At 40.7% G+C, this 9,996-nt stretch overlaps 1 protein-coding gene across 1 annotated transcript in view; it reads left to right on the top strand.

Annotated features, from left to right (window-relative positions):
* The first annotated feature begins 23 nt into the window (after positions 1-23).
* LOC122799218 overlaps positions 24-9,996 on the top strand; it is a 1,108,404-nt gene continuing 1,098,431 nt past the window's right edge. The window contains exon 1 of the mRNA XM_044068137.1: positions 24-143. The gene's annotated coding sequence lies outside the window, so the exon portion shown is untranslated. The remainder of the gene's footprint in view (positions 144-9,996) is intronic.

Genomic DNA, 9,996 nt, shown 5'->3' with positions numbered 1-9,996 from the left:
AAGTCTCCTGCATTCCTAGCTGGTATTTTTAAAACCTAATGAAGTTCACTTGAGATCAAAAGCTCTCTTCATTCTGCTGGGTCCCCACGTGTCCTATGTTTCACTAGAATTGTCGAAACATAGTGAATTTGCGCTCTCAGCTGGTGAGTATGTTCTGTCTAATTGTATTTGAGTAAGTGCTAAGATTCTGTTTTAAGCAGGCATTCTGTAAGATTAAGCACTTTGGTTAAGGAATGCTACATAAGCTTTGATACAAAACTCTAGTTATAGTGTAAAATGTATGATCTTGTTATTGCTTGTATTGTTGCTTAGCTTGTACATGTCCAGTATGCTGAAGCTTTTTTTTTTTCAACAAGCCTACAAAACTGAATGAATAATCTTTCAAAATTAGTACATCTTATCTTGAGGTTGTGCACCCTTTTTTTCCAAGTCTATAAAACTGAACAAATAACCTTTGAAAATTAGTACGTCTTACCTTGAGTTTGTGCAGCTTTTAAAGTAGTTGCATTAGCTAGGGTGAGTAGCATGCTCCCTATAGTGTGATGTGCCCCAGACAAGAAAATTTGTTTACATCTTTGGTGTTACTGATTCACTTGTTTGGGCTATGACGCATTAGATGTTTATAAAGCTAAACCTGTGTCTAAAGCTAAGTGGCATGTTTGCTGAATGCTGAGATAGTTTTTTAAGATTATTTTCTTTCAACAAATCTGATTAAGATGATTTATCATCTAATTTTAGCCACTTAACTTAATCAACCATTTACATTGTTTCTCCAAAAGTGATTTCATGATCTAACTTGAGACATTTACTTTTCTAATATTCCTACCAGAGAACAATTAAGAGTTTTCAAGTTTCCATTTTCAGGTTTGTATGCGTCTGTTGACCTGTATCATGTTATACACCAGGATATATCCAAACATAAACGAACCTAAACTTCAAAAACCACAAACAGCAGCAGAAACACAGCGAAAACAGGAATACCACAGGCAAGACAAAACTTATTTTATTAAACAACGTTCTGGTACCTCGGCTTCTTGCCTTCTGTTGGAACATTTTTTCAGTATCATTCTGTCTATAGATATATATATATATATATATATATATATATATATATATATATTTATATATATATATATATATATATATATATATACACACACACACACACCCTTTGACTTCAATTAATTAACTTAATTAGTTCTATTAAACAATGAAATTATTAATAACCCAACTATAGGCAATTCATAAGAACAAACTGAGTGAAGTTTCTCAAAATACATTTCAAAGTCCATACAAACATTTTATGACGTCTAAGTCATCTCTTACTAATAAATATTTTTTATAACCTATTTTTAACATTTTTAAACATTTTAAACAACACTATTTGTCACAATGTCTTTTAATATCCTTTATATGTTGAATTAGTCCAAAATAAATTATGCAGTTTTATACAGAATTTTAAGTGACGTTCTAAAATACATCACAAATATTCACTATAATAGGATCATAAAGTGCATTATACACCTGCTTTAAATCAGTGTATTGATTTGAATACTTATAGTGCATCTTTATTTCCCAGCTTTCAAAATTCAAATTTATATATACCCACTGTGATGCATCCAAAATTTTCTGTATCATAACTTAACTATATAAAAAAAATCATTTTGCCTAAAAGCATTTAATATTCAGACGCCATTCTGATATCACTATAACAAATCAAATATTAACATTAATTTCCATATTCATGCCTCAACGACATAATGTATTAAAATTATCATTCTACTCTCAAGTTTGTTCAGTTGCCTTTTGAAATTCCCCTAATTACTCACCGGATGTGCTAAAATACTAAAAAATAAACTCTTGTCCAAACCCCCATGTTTGGATAAGAAGTGCATAGCTACAGGGCTGTCACGGTTCCGTCTTCTCACATCCCCCAGTTGCTCCATAATCCTCACTTTGGTCTTCCTGGTAGTTTGACCAATATACCATACAGTCGGATGACAGTCACAACCTATAATATACACTACACCACAGCTGTCACAATTATAATACTGTGTGACCCTGTACAATTTGCCATTGATCTTTCTCCCATCTAAGTTCTTAACACGGTTACAAATAGAACATCTCCCACAGCAGTATATGCCAACACTTTTACTTATACTATCTAAAAAACTTGAATATAAGCTTTTTTATTATTCAATAACTCTTTCAAATTGCAATACCCTGCTGTAAGAAAAATATATATGTTTGTGAGGACATCTCCATAGGCTCACTGTTTCCCAGTCTCCCAGGCTTGCCTAACGATTTTTTCCAAAATGGGAGAAAAGTCAGAATATCTAGTAACAAAGAATAACTTCTCATCTTCATCTGTATTGGTTTCTAAATTATTTCTGAGCATTCTTCCATGATGGTTAGGGCCGTTTTCTTTCCTTCCACCACCCTTTATCACCGTATTTTTTGGTGTGTGTAATGTACCATCACCAAAACCTCTGTTCTTTAACCGTGTGTATACTTCATCCAAGTTTTTCTTCTTTGACTCCGTCTCAGCGGTATTCAAAAATATCCCTTTAAATTCACCATAAGGTAGTGATTCAATTAAATGTGGGGGGTGCATACTGGTGGCATGTAAAACACTGTTTACTGCTGTAGGCTTTCTGTGTGGTTTATGCTGTACCTTTTTATCATCATCAGTGTAAAACATAACATCCAAAAATGGCATATTATATCTACCAATTTCCCATGTAAATTTCAATCCATGTGCATTATTATTCAAAGTTTCCATAAATTCCACCTGATCACCTTTGCAAATGAAAGTAAGTCATCTATGTATCCCTTATAATATACTACTTTTTTTGCATAACAGTCCTGTGATGTCATAAATTGATTTTTGAAATCGCCAATATACATGATAGCATACGATGGGACAAATGCTGCCCCCGTCGCTGTCTGCCTTGTTTGTAGGAAAAATTCATTTTTCCATGTGAAATAATTATAGGTAAGACTAAATTCTAACAAGCTTAACAAGAAAGTGGAACGTGGGCCTTCTCCTAATTTCCTGGCCATTGCTTCCATGCCCCATTTTATATTAATATTTGAGTATAACTTTTCATTCTGTATAAAAGGGGATCTTTGTATTTCTCTTGGGCATGGATGCCCTAGATTTGCACCCTAGAGAGGTGGCTGCAAGTAGTCAATACTGTTGGACCTGTCAGTTGCGTCAAGCCCTTCTGCCGGACTGTAAAATAGAAAGCATTTCCCAGCAGGCCAAGAGTAGACTTTAACTTCCTGCAGTAGGACCCTTTGGAGGGTTGTAACAATGGGCACTTGGATAATAGGTTTGAAAATTCACCTGCATGCCTATAAAGTTTGTTAACTTGAGTAGTGTGCTGCTGCTGATGCACCCATTTTGGTCATAGCCCAAGGATGTTATAGTAATCAAGGTAACAGAGATACGGTAAGGTAAGCAAAGTCAATAAAGAGACATCAGCTGCAAAGGGAAACAAATTAAGTTTTATCAGCTGCATGGGTCCTCCTTATTTGAACAACCTAGGTGTGATAGGTGATTAGACTGCGTGGGATGCCATGCTGACAGAGATTGTGTTGGTTTGGTATTGTGCCACAGATGAGGCATCAGTATCTCAGTCGCTTGCATCCCAGGTGAAGTGAATGTGCAGGTGATTCCCAGAGCTGCAGCAATTCAGGAATATTGTCACAAAAATGCAAGTCTCCCTATCTCCAGGTAGTTGATGGGAAGCTTCGGCACTGAGCATGCCCATATTCACTGAACAAAAGAAAAACTTTTGTTCACAATGTTTTAACCAGGTGGTCTTTTCCTAATTTTCCTTCATGAAGAGGTCTCCTTGTAGAGTTAACTACTGTTTTATTTTCATTTTCATGTTAAAAGTTCACTTTGAAATCAGTAAGTCAGATGTTCTTCATTCTCACTGGTGCAGTAGACTTTGATTACATGGGTTGCGTCTTGCCTAGTACGCATCAACCAGCTTGCGTCACAAAACGTGTTTCCCTACCATACCTGCTGTCTTGACTGCTGGTTGGCTGGCCCCTGGGAGAGAAATCAGCAGTAAGTGTGTAGACATTTTCATTACTTTCTTGCCTCTAAAAGAGAAACAGTTCTGAGAGTTCACAGGAGCAGCGGTCTGCTTCAGACTTCATTTCTGTGAGTTAAGTCCCCATATGGAACTTTTTCACACTTAGATTGTTCTTTTAAGGTATTACTGCATGTGTAAGTATATGATGTTCTTCGTCTTCCATTGCTGCAGTCCTAACAATTGGGTATAGTCCGCATCCAGTCGGCCCGAATACCAGAGTATAAGGCTGACGTCGGTCATGGCGCATTAGACTGACGTCAGTACGTCAGGGTACTAATGCGCATGACCGGCGTCCTATCCTCAGTCTTTTTTGCCGCGTGGTCCGATGCAGAAGCAGTTTTGCGAGTGCAGGTTGGCGTTCTGAGATATTTCCGAAACCGGAGTTTCAGACCGAATCAGAGTTGGCTAAGTACCCGTTGGGAACATTTTGGTTTTTCTTGCCTCAGTATTTAACCGGATGTCAGAAAAGTGAATAACTGTATTTCTTGTGGGAAACAGATACCGCATAAGGATTTCCATACTTTGTGTATACCTTGTTTAGGGCCTGAGCACGACGTTGTTGGTTGCCGCTCTTGTGCTAGGTTTAACAAACGCACTATTAAGAGGAGGTTAGACTGTGCCAGGTTAGTGTTTGGGAAGCGTTGCAATTATAAAATGCCGTCGGATGCTCCGGCCGCTTCGTCAAGAAGCGCAAGGACAAAACAGCGAAGCCTAGGGTTGAAGAACCGGCAGTGTTCTTTAGAAACTCAGTGGAGCCAGAGGTTTTGCTAGGAGTTTCTATGGAGTCTCCGGCAGAAACTTTACTGTTACAGGATGTCCCATCTCAGGAGGCAGGCCAGGCTGAGGGGCTTGTCAGGTGCCTATTCTTCCCTCTTTTCCCACAGTAGTTAGAGCCTCTCCTTCTGTTGCTAAAGCTTCTTTTAGAGGTAGGCCAATTTCAGCTTCAGTGGGGGCTTCTCCTAGCTGGTTCTGTACCTAAGAAACATATGCTTAAAATGGCAGAAGATTTGATTACTATGATTAGAGGTTCTATGGGCCCTCCTGCTAAGAGGCCTAGGGTGGAGCCGGAGTTTGCCAGTTTTGAACAAGGTTCAGAGGCTTCTGAATCCTCTGGATGATTTACAGGAGTATCCTCCTTATTCTGATTCTGATGTGGATGATGCCACTCCTTGCTTCTCCTCCTGAGGATTTTTCATTTTCAGAGACTCTGCATTCCATGAGGGAGTACTTTAAATGGGAAGGCCAGGATTACTCTGATTCCAGGAAGAGGCTTAGGGAATTCTTGTTTTACCCCAGCATAGGCCCTTAGCTATACCTCCTGTGTTGACTGTGGTGGAAGATGTTTTGCAGAGGCTTCCTGAACCCTGATTCTTTGCCTCCTGCTCCTGTTAAACCTGATAGGTACTATAGGGTGCCGCTCATAAGTATTTGTTTAAGAGTCCTAGGGCGGACCCAGAAACTGTTTCTCAGGGGCCTAAAGGTGTTAAAGCCTCTGTGGTTAGAAATCCTGTTCCCACTGACAAGGAGGCTAGGGCTTTGGATAGGTGGGGTAAGAAACTGTATACTTCTTCCACTCTAGCCATGAGAGCATTGAATTGTCAGTTCCACATGCTGAAATATCAAAATTATCTCCTTTCTCAATTGAAGTCTAAGGTGGATGCTTTGGCGGAAGGTATTGAGTGTAAAGAGTTGCTGGATTTAGTTTATGTGTCTGAACAAGTGGGCAAGCATTCTTTGCAATGTGGCTTTGATGCTGTGCAGGCCTCCTCGAGGGTGGCTGCCACTGGTTCGGTTCTTCGCAGGCATGCCTGGTTAAGGGATCAGAATTTGGCTGAGCATGTTAAGACAAGGATTTTGGATGCACCTTTACAGTCTGATGTGTTGTTTGGTTCTGTGGAAGCAGTTTTAAAGAAAATGGAGGACAAAGCTAAATCTATGCAAACTGTTAAGGATTTTTTGCAGGTACAGCCACCGAAGTTTAGTAGAAATTGGCCTGCTAAGGGGTGGACTTATCCTGCTTATGACTCCCAGTCTAGGGGTAGGTCTAGACGTGGTAGGGGCAGGGCTCAAGGTTCTTTTAGGTCTAGAACAGGAGTTCACCTGCTCAGACTTCTGGTGAGGGCAGAGGTCAGTCCTTTAAGAAGCAGACCCAATGACCTGCCTTTTCAGCTGCCAGTAGATTCTCGTCTGGCAGCTCCTTTGGGAGGACGACTGTCTCTTTTCAAAGAAAATTGGGATTTCATTACTCAAGACAGATGGGTGTTGGACATTATTCACCACGGTTACAGGTTTTATTTCCATACAATGCCCCCTTTCAAAGGCATGCCAGACGTTCCTCCTCCACAAAGAAAAGAGGCTCACAAGCACGTTTCTCAGTTACTCAAAATGGGGGCCATTCAGCCAGTCCCTGTATCAGAAAGGGGCCTAGGATTTTATTCCCGCATGTTCCTAGTACCAAAGAAGGGGAACACGTGGAGACCAATTTTGGATTTATCTCTCCTCAACACTTATCTGGACATTCCCAAGTTCAAGATGTTGACGTTACAACAGCTTTTACCTCTGCTGGGCAAAGATCACTGGATGGTAACTTTAGATCTCAAGGAAGCTTACCTTCATGTGCCTCTCAAGCTAAGTTGCAGGAAGTATCTGCGGTTTCGAGCTGGAGATTCTCATTATCAGTTCTCTGCATTGCCCTTTGGCTTATCTACTGCGCCCAGAGTATTCACCAAGGTTCTGGCTCCAGTGATAGCTTACTTCAGGCTACGAGGAATTCAAATCTATCCTTACTTAGACGACTGCCTGATTCTGGCTCAAGAAAAGGAAGACCTTCTACAGCATCTGGAATGTGTTATAGCAGTGCTAAGATGCCTAGGGTATTCTGTGAACGAAATAAAGTCCAGTCTAGTACCCTCTCAAGACATGTGCTTTCTGGGTGTGAGACTGAATACAGCAGCCCAGATGGCCTTTTTAACCCCGGACAAACAAATGAGTCTATCACTTTACTTCCATCATCTATCTCATCAGTCCGTGCTGACTGCAGGGACAGTCCTTCAAGCATTAGGGTTCATGGCATCTTGTATTCTGGTGCTTCCCAATGCCAAACTGCATATGAGGAAGTTACAATGGTATCTCAAAAATGTATGGACACAGCACTGCCAGGATTTAGACACTGTCATTCCCATAATACCTTGCCTTCACAGGGAATTTTTGTGGTGGGCTCAGGAATGTCACCTAAACAAGGGACTCTCTGTGACCCGGCCAGAGGCGAGTCAGATTTTAACGACAGATGCCTCGGACATTGCTTGGGGAGCTCATCTAAATGGAAAGTGGATACAAGACAAGTGGCCTGCCAGACTACAGCATCTACATATCAACATGAAGGAGATGTTAGCAGTCCAGTTCGCTTTACTGGCTTTCAAGGGGTTACTTCTTCCAGGACAGGTGTTGATTCTAACAGACAACACAACTGTCATGTGGTACATCAACAAGCAAGGGGGAACACATTCTTATCCTCTATGCAGGCAAGCAATGATTTTATGGGAGATTGCGCTAAGCTTGCAACTAACTCTTCAGGCAAGGTTTCTGCCAGGAGCACAGAACTCCTTAGCAGATGTGTTAAGCAGACAAATCATGGATCCCCACGAGTGGAAACTGGATCTTCATGTATTTCAGACATTGACAGTGTCATGGGGAACTCCAGACATAGATCTGTCCGCTTCTCCACTAAACCACCAGCTGCCAAAGTATTGCACAAAGGGGTTTCATCACACAGCTTGGAAAGTGGATGCTCTGTCTTTCAGTTGGGAAAATCTTCATGTGTATGCCTTTCCACCTCTGCCTCTTCTTCCAAAGGTGCTATTAAAGGTCAGACAGGACAGGCCAGGGATGATTTTGATAGCTCCAGATTGGCCTCGGCAACACTGGTACCCACTACTACGGAGTCTGGTAAAGAAGCCTCCATGGCCTTTACCTCTGATTCCTCATCTGTTATCTCAAGAGGACGGTCATCTGCTCAATGTCAAGCTTCACTCTCTTCATCTAACAGCCTGGCATATTCTGTGTTGAAACACAGCAGGTCTCAACTTCCTCAACAAGTTTTAAGTGTGATTATGGAAGCTAGACGACCTAGTACAAGGAGAGTGTACGCAGCAAAATGGAAGAGATTTTTATTTTGGAGTGCAGCAAGGAATTTGGAGATTTCTGAGCCTAATTTGAGTGTGGCTCTTCAATATCTTACCGAGTTATTGGACAAAGGGTTGTCCTTCTCTTCTATTAAGATTCATGCTGCAGCAATTTCAGCTCACTATGATTGTGACCCACCTTTGTTTTCACATCCTTTGTTCAAGCAGTTTCTTAGAGGGGCAAAGAATATAAGACCCCCACGTAGAGCTCCTACTCCTGCTTGGGATCTCAATTTTGTGTTGGAAAAACTTACTCTACAACCTTTTGAGCCTGCAGCTACTGCTGAATTGAAATATTTGTCATGGAAGACTGCTTTTTTGTTGGCTATTACTTCTGCAAGAAGGGTGTCTGAGTTGCAGGCCCTTATGGCAGTCGAGCCCTTTTTGATTTTCCATAAGGATAGGGTATCATTACGTACTAATCCTTCCTTTATGCCTAAGGTGGTTTCTAGTGTGGCTTTAAACCAGACTATTCATTTGCCTACTTTTTATGCAGACCCCAAAATAAAGGGGAAAAGATTTTGCATACTTTAGATGTACACAGGCAATTGCGTTATTACTTAAGCAGGACTAAGGATTTTAGACAGTCTCAGCAGTTGTTTGTTTCTTTTGCTTTGAGTTCACAGGGCAAGCCTGTGTCAAAACAAACTATTTCTAGGTGGATTGGCTTTTGCATTGCATTTTGTTATTCCCATCATGGCAAGGAGGTTCCAGCTGGGATTAGGCCTCATTCCACTAGGGCTACTGCCACTTCAACAGCATTTCTACGGGGTGGCAACTAAGGATATTTTGGAAGCAGCTACTTGGAGTTCAGTGCATACTTTCTCTAAGCATTATCACCTTCCTATCTACTCTAAGTCTAGGGCTGGTTTTGCCACAGCTGTTTTGCAAGGCATGTTGTCAGCTCCTGCTTCTTTATGATTTGCCAGCCTCCCTTACCTCTGCTTTGGGATTCTACCCAATTGTTAGGACTGCAGCAATGGAAGATTTAAGAACATAGTACAGTTTTGTACCTACCATAAATGTAGATGTTCGAGGATTCCATTGCTGCAGTCCAATCCTCCCTCCTTCCCTCTGTGTTTAGGGGTGGTAGTGTAGGTGAGTTTACCTGCTTATATTTTTGTATATATTGTTCATGTTTTGGTGCAGGTTTTTGGGCCTTGTCTTTTAGGGTCTTCTGACATCTGGGGCAAGAAAAGACTGAGGATAGGACGCCGGTCATGCGCATTAGTACCCTGACGTACTGACGTCAGTCTAATGCGCCATGACCGACGTCAGCCTTATACTCTGGTATTCGGGCCGACTGGATGCGGACTATACCCAATTGTTAGGACTGCAGCAATGGAATCCTCGAACATCTACATTTATGGTAGGTACAAAACTGTACTTTTATGTGTATATATAGATATATAATTGTATTTTAATTTACTAAGAGCAGTATTTCCCTTTAGGAAACACAGTATTTTTACAATATGCGAAGCTTCCTGTCAGGGACAGCTATTTTGAGTATAAGGATTATTTTTGCCTATTGGAGAGCTAATTTATGATAATGTGAACTGCTTTTGAGTACTTGTTTGCATAAGTTCTATGGATAGTAAAATGTTTTACAGGGTAGGAAACATTTTGTATTATAAATGCTTGTGTACACTTTATGGCAGATTACCTGCTAATTTTTTCTTTAAGGGCTGACATGGATTTTTGTCTAC

Source organism: Protopterus annectens, chromosome 4.part0 (assembly GCF_019279795.1).
Source record: "Protopterus annectens isolate FY-2018-M chromosome 4.part0, PAN1.0, whole genome shotgun sequence".
In the NCBI taxonomy this organism is placed as follows: domain Eukaryota; kingdom Metazoa; phylum Chordata; order Ceratodontiformes; family Protopteridae; genus Protopterus; species Protopterus annectens.
This window is presented reverse-complemented; position numbering and strand designations above follow the sequence as displayed.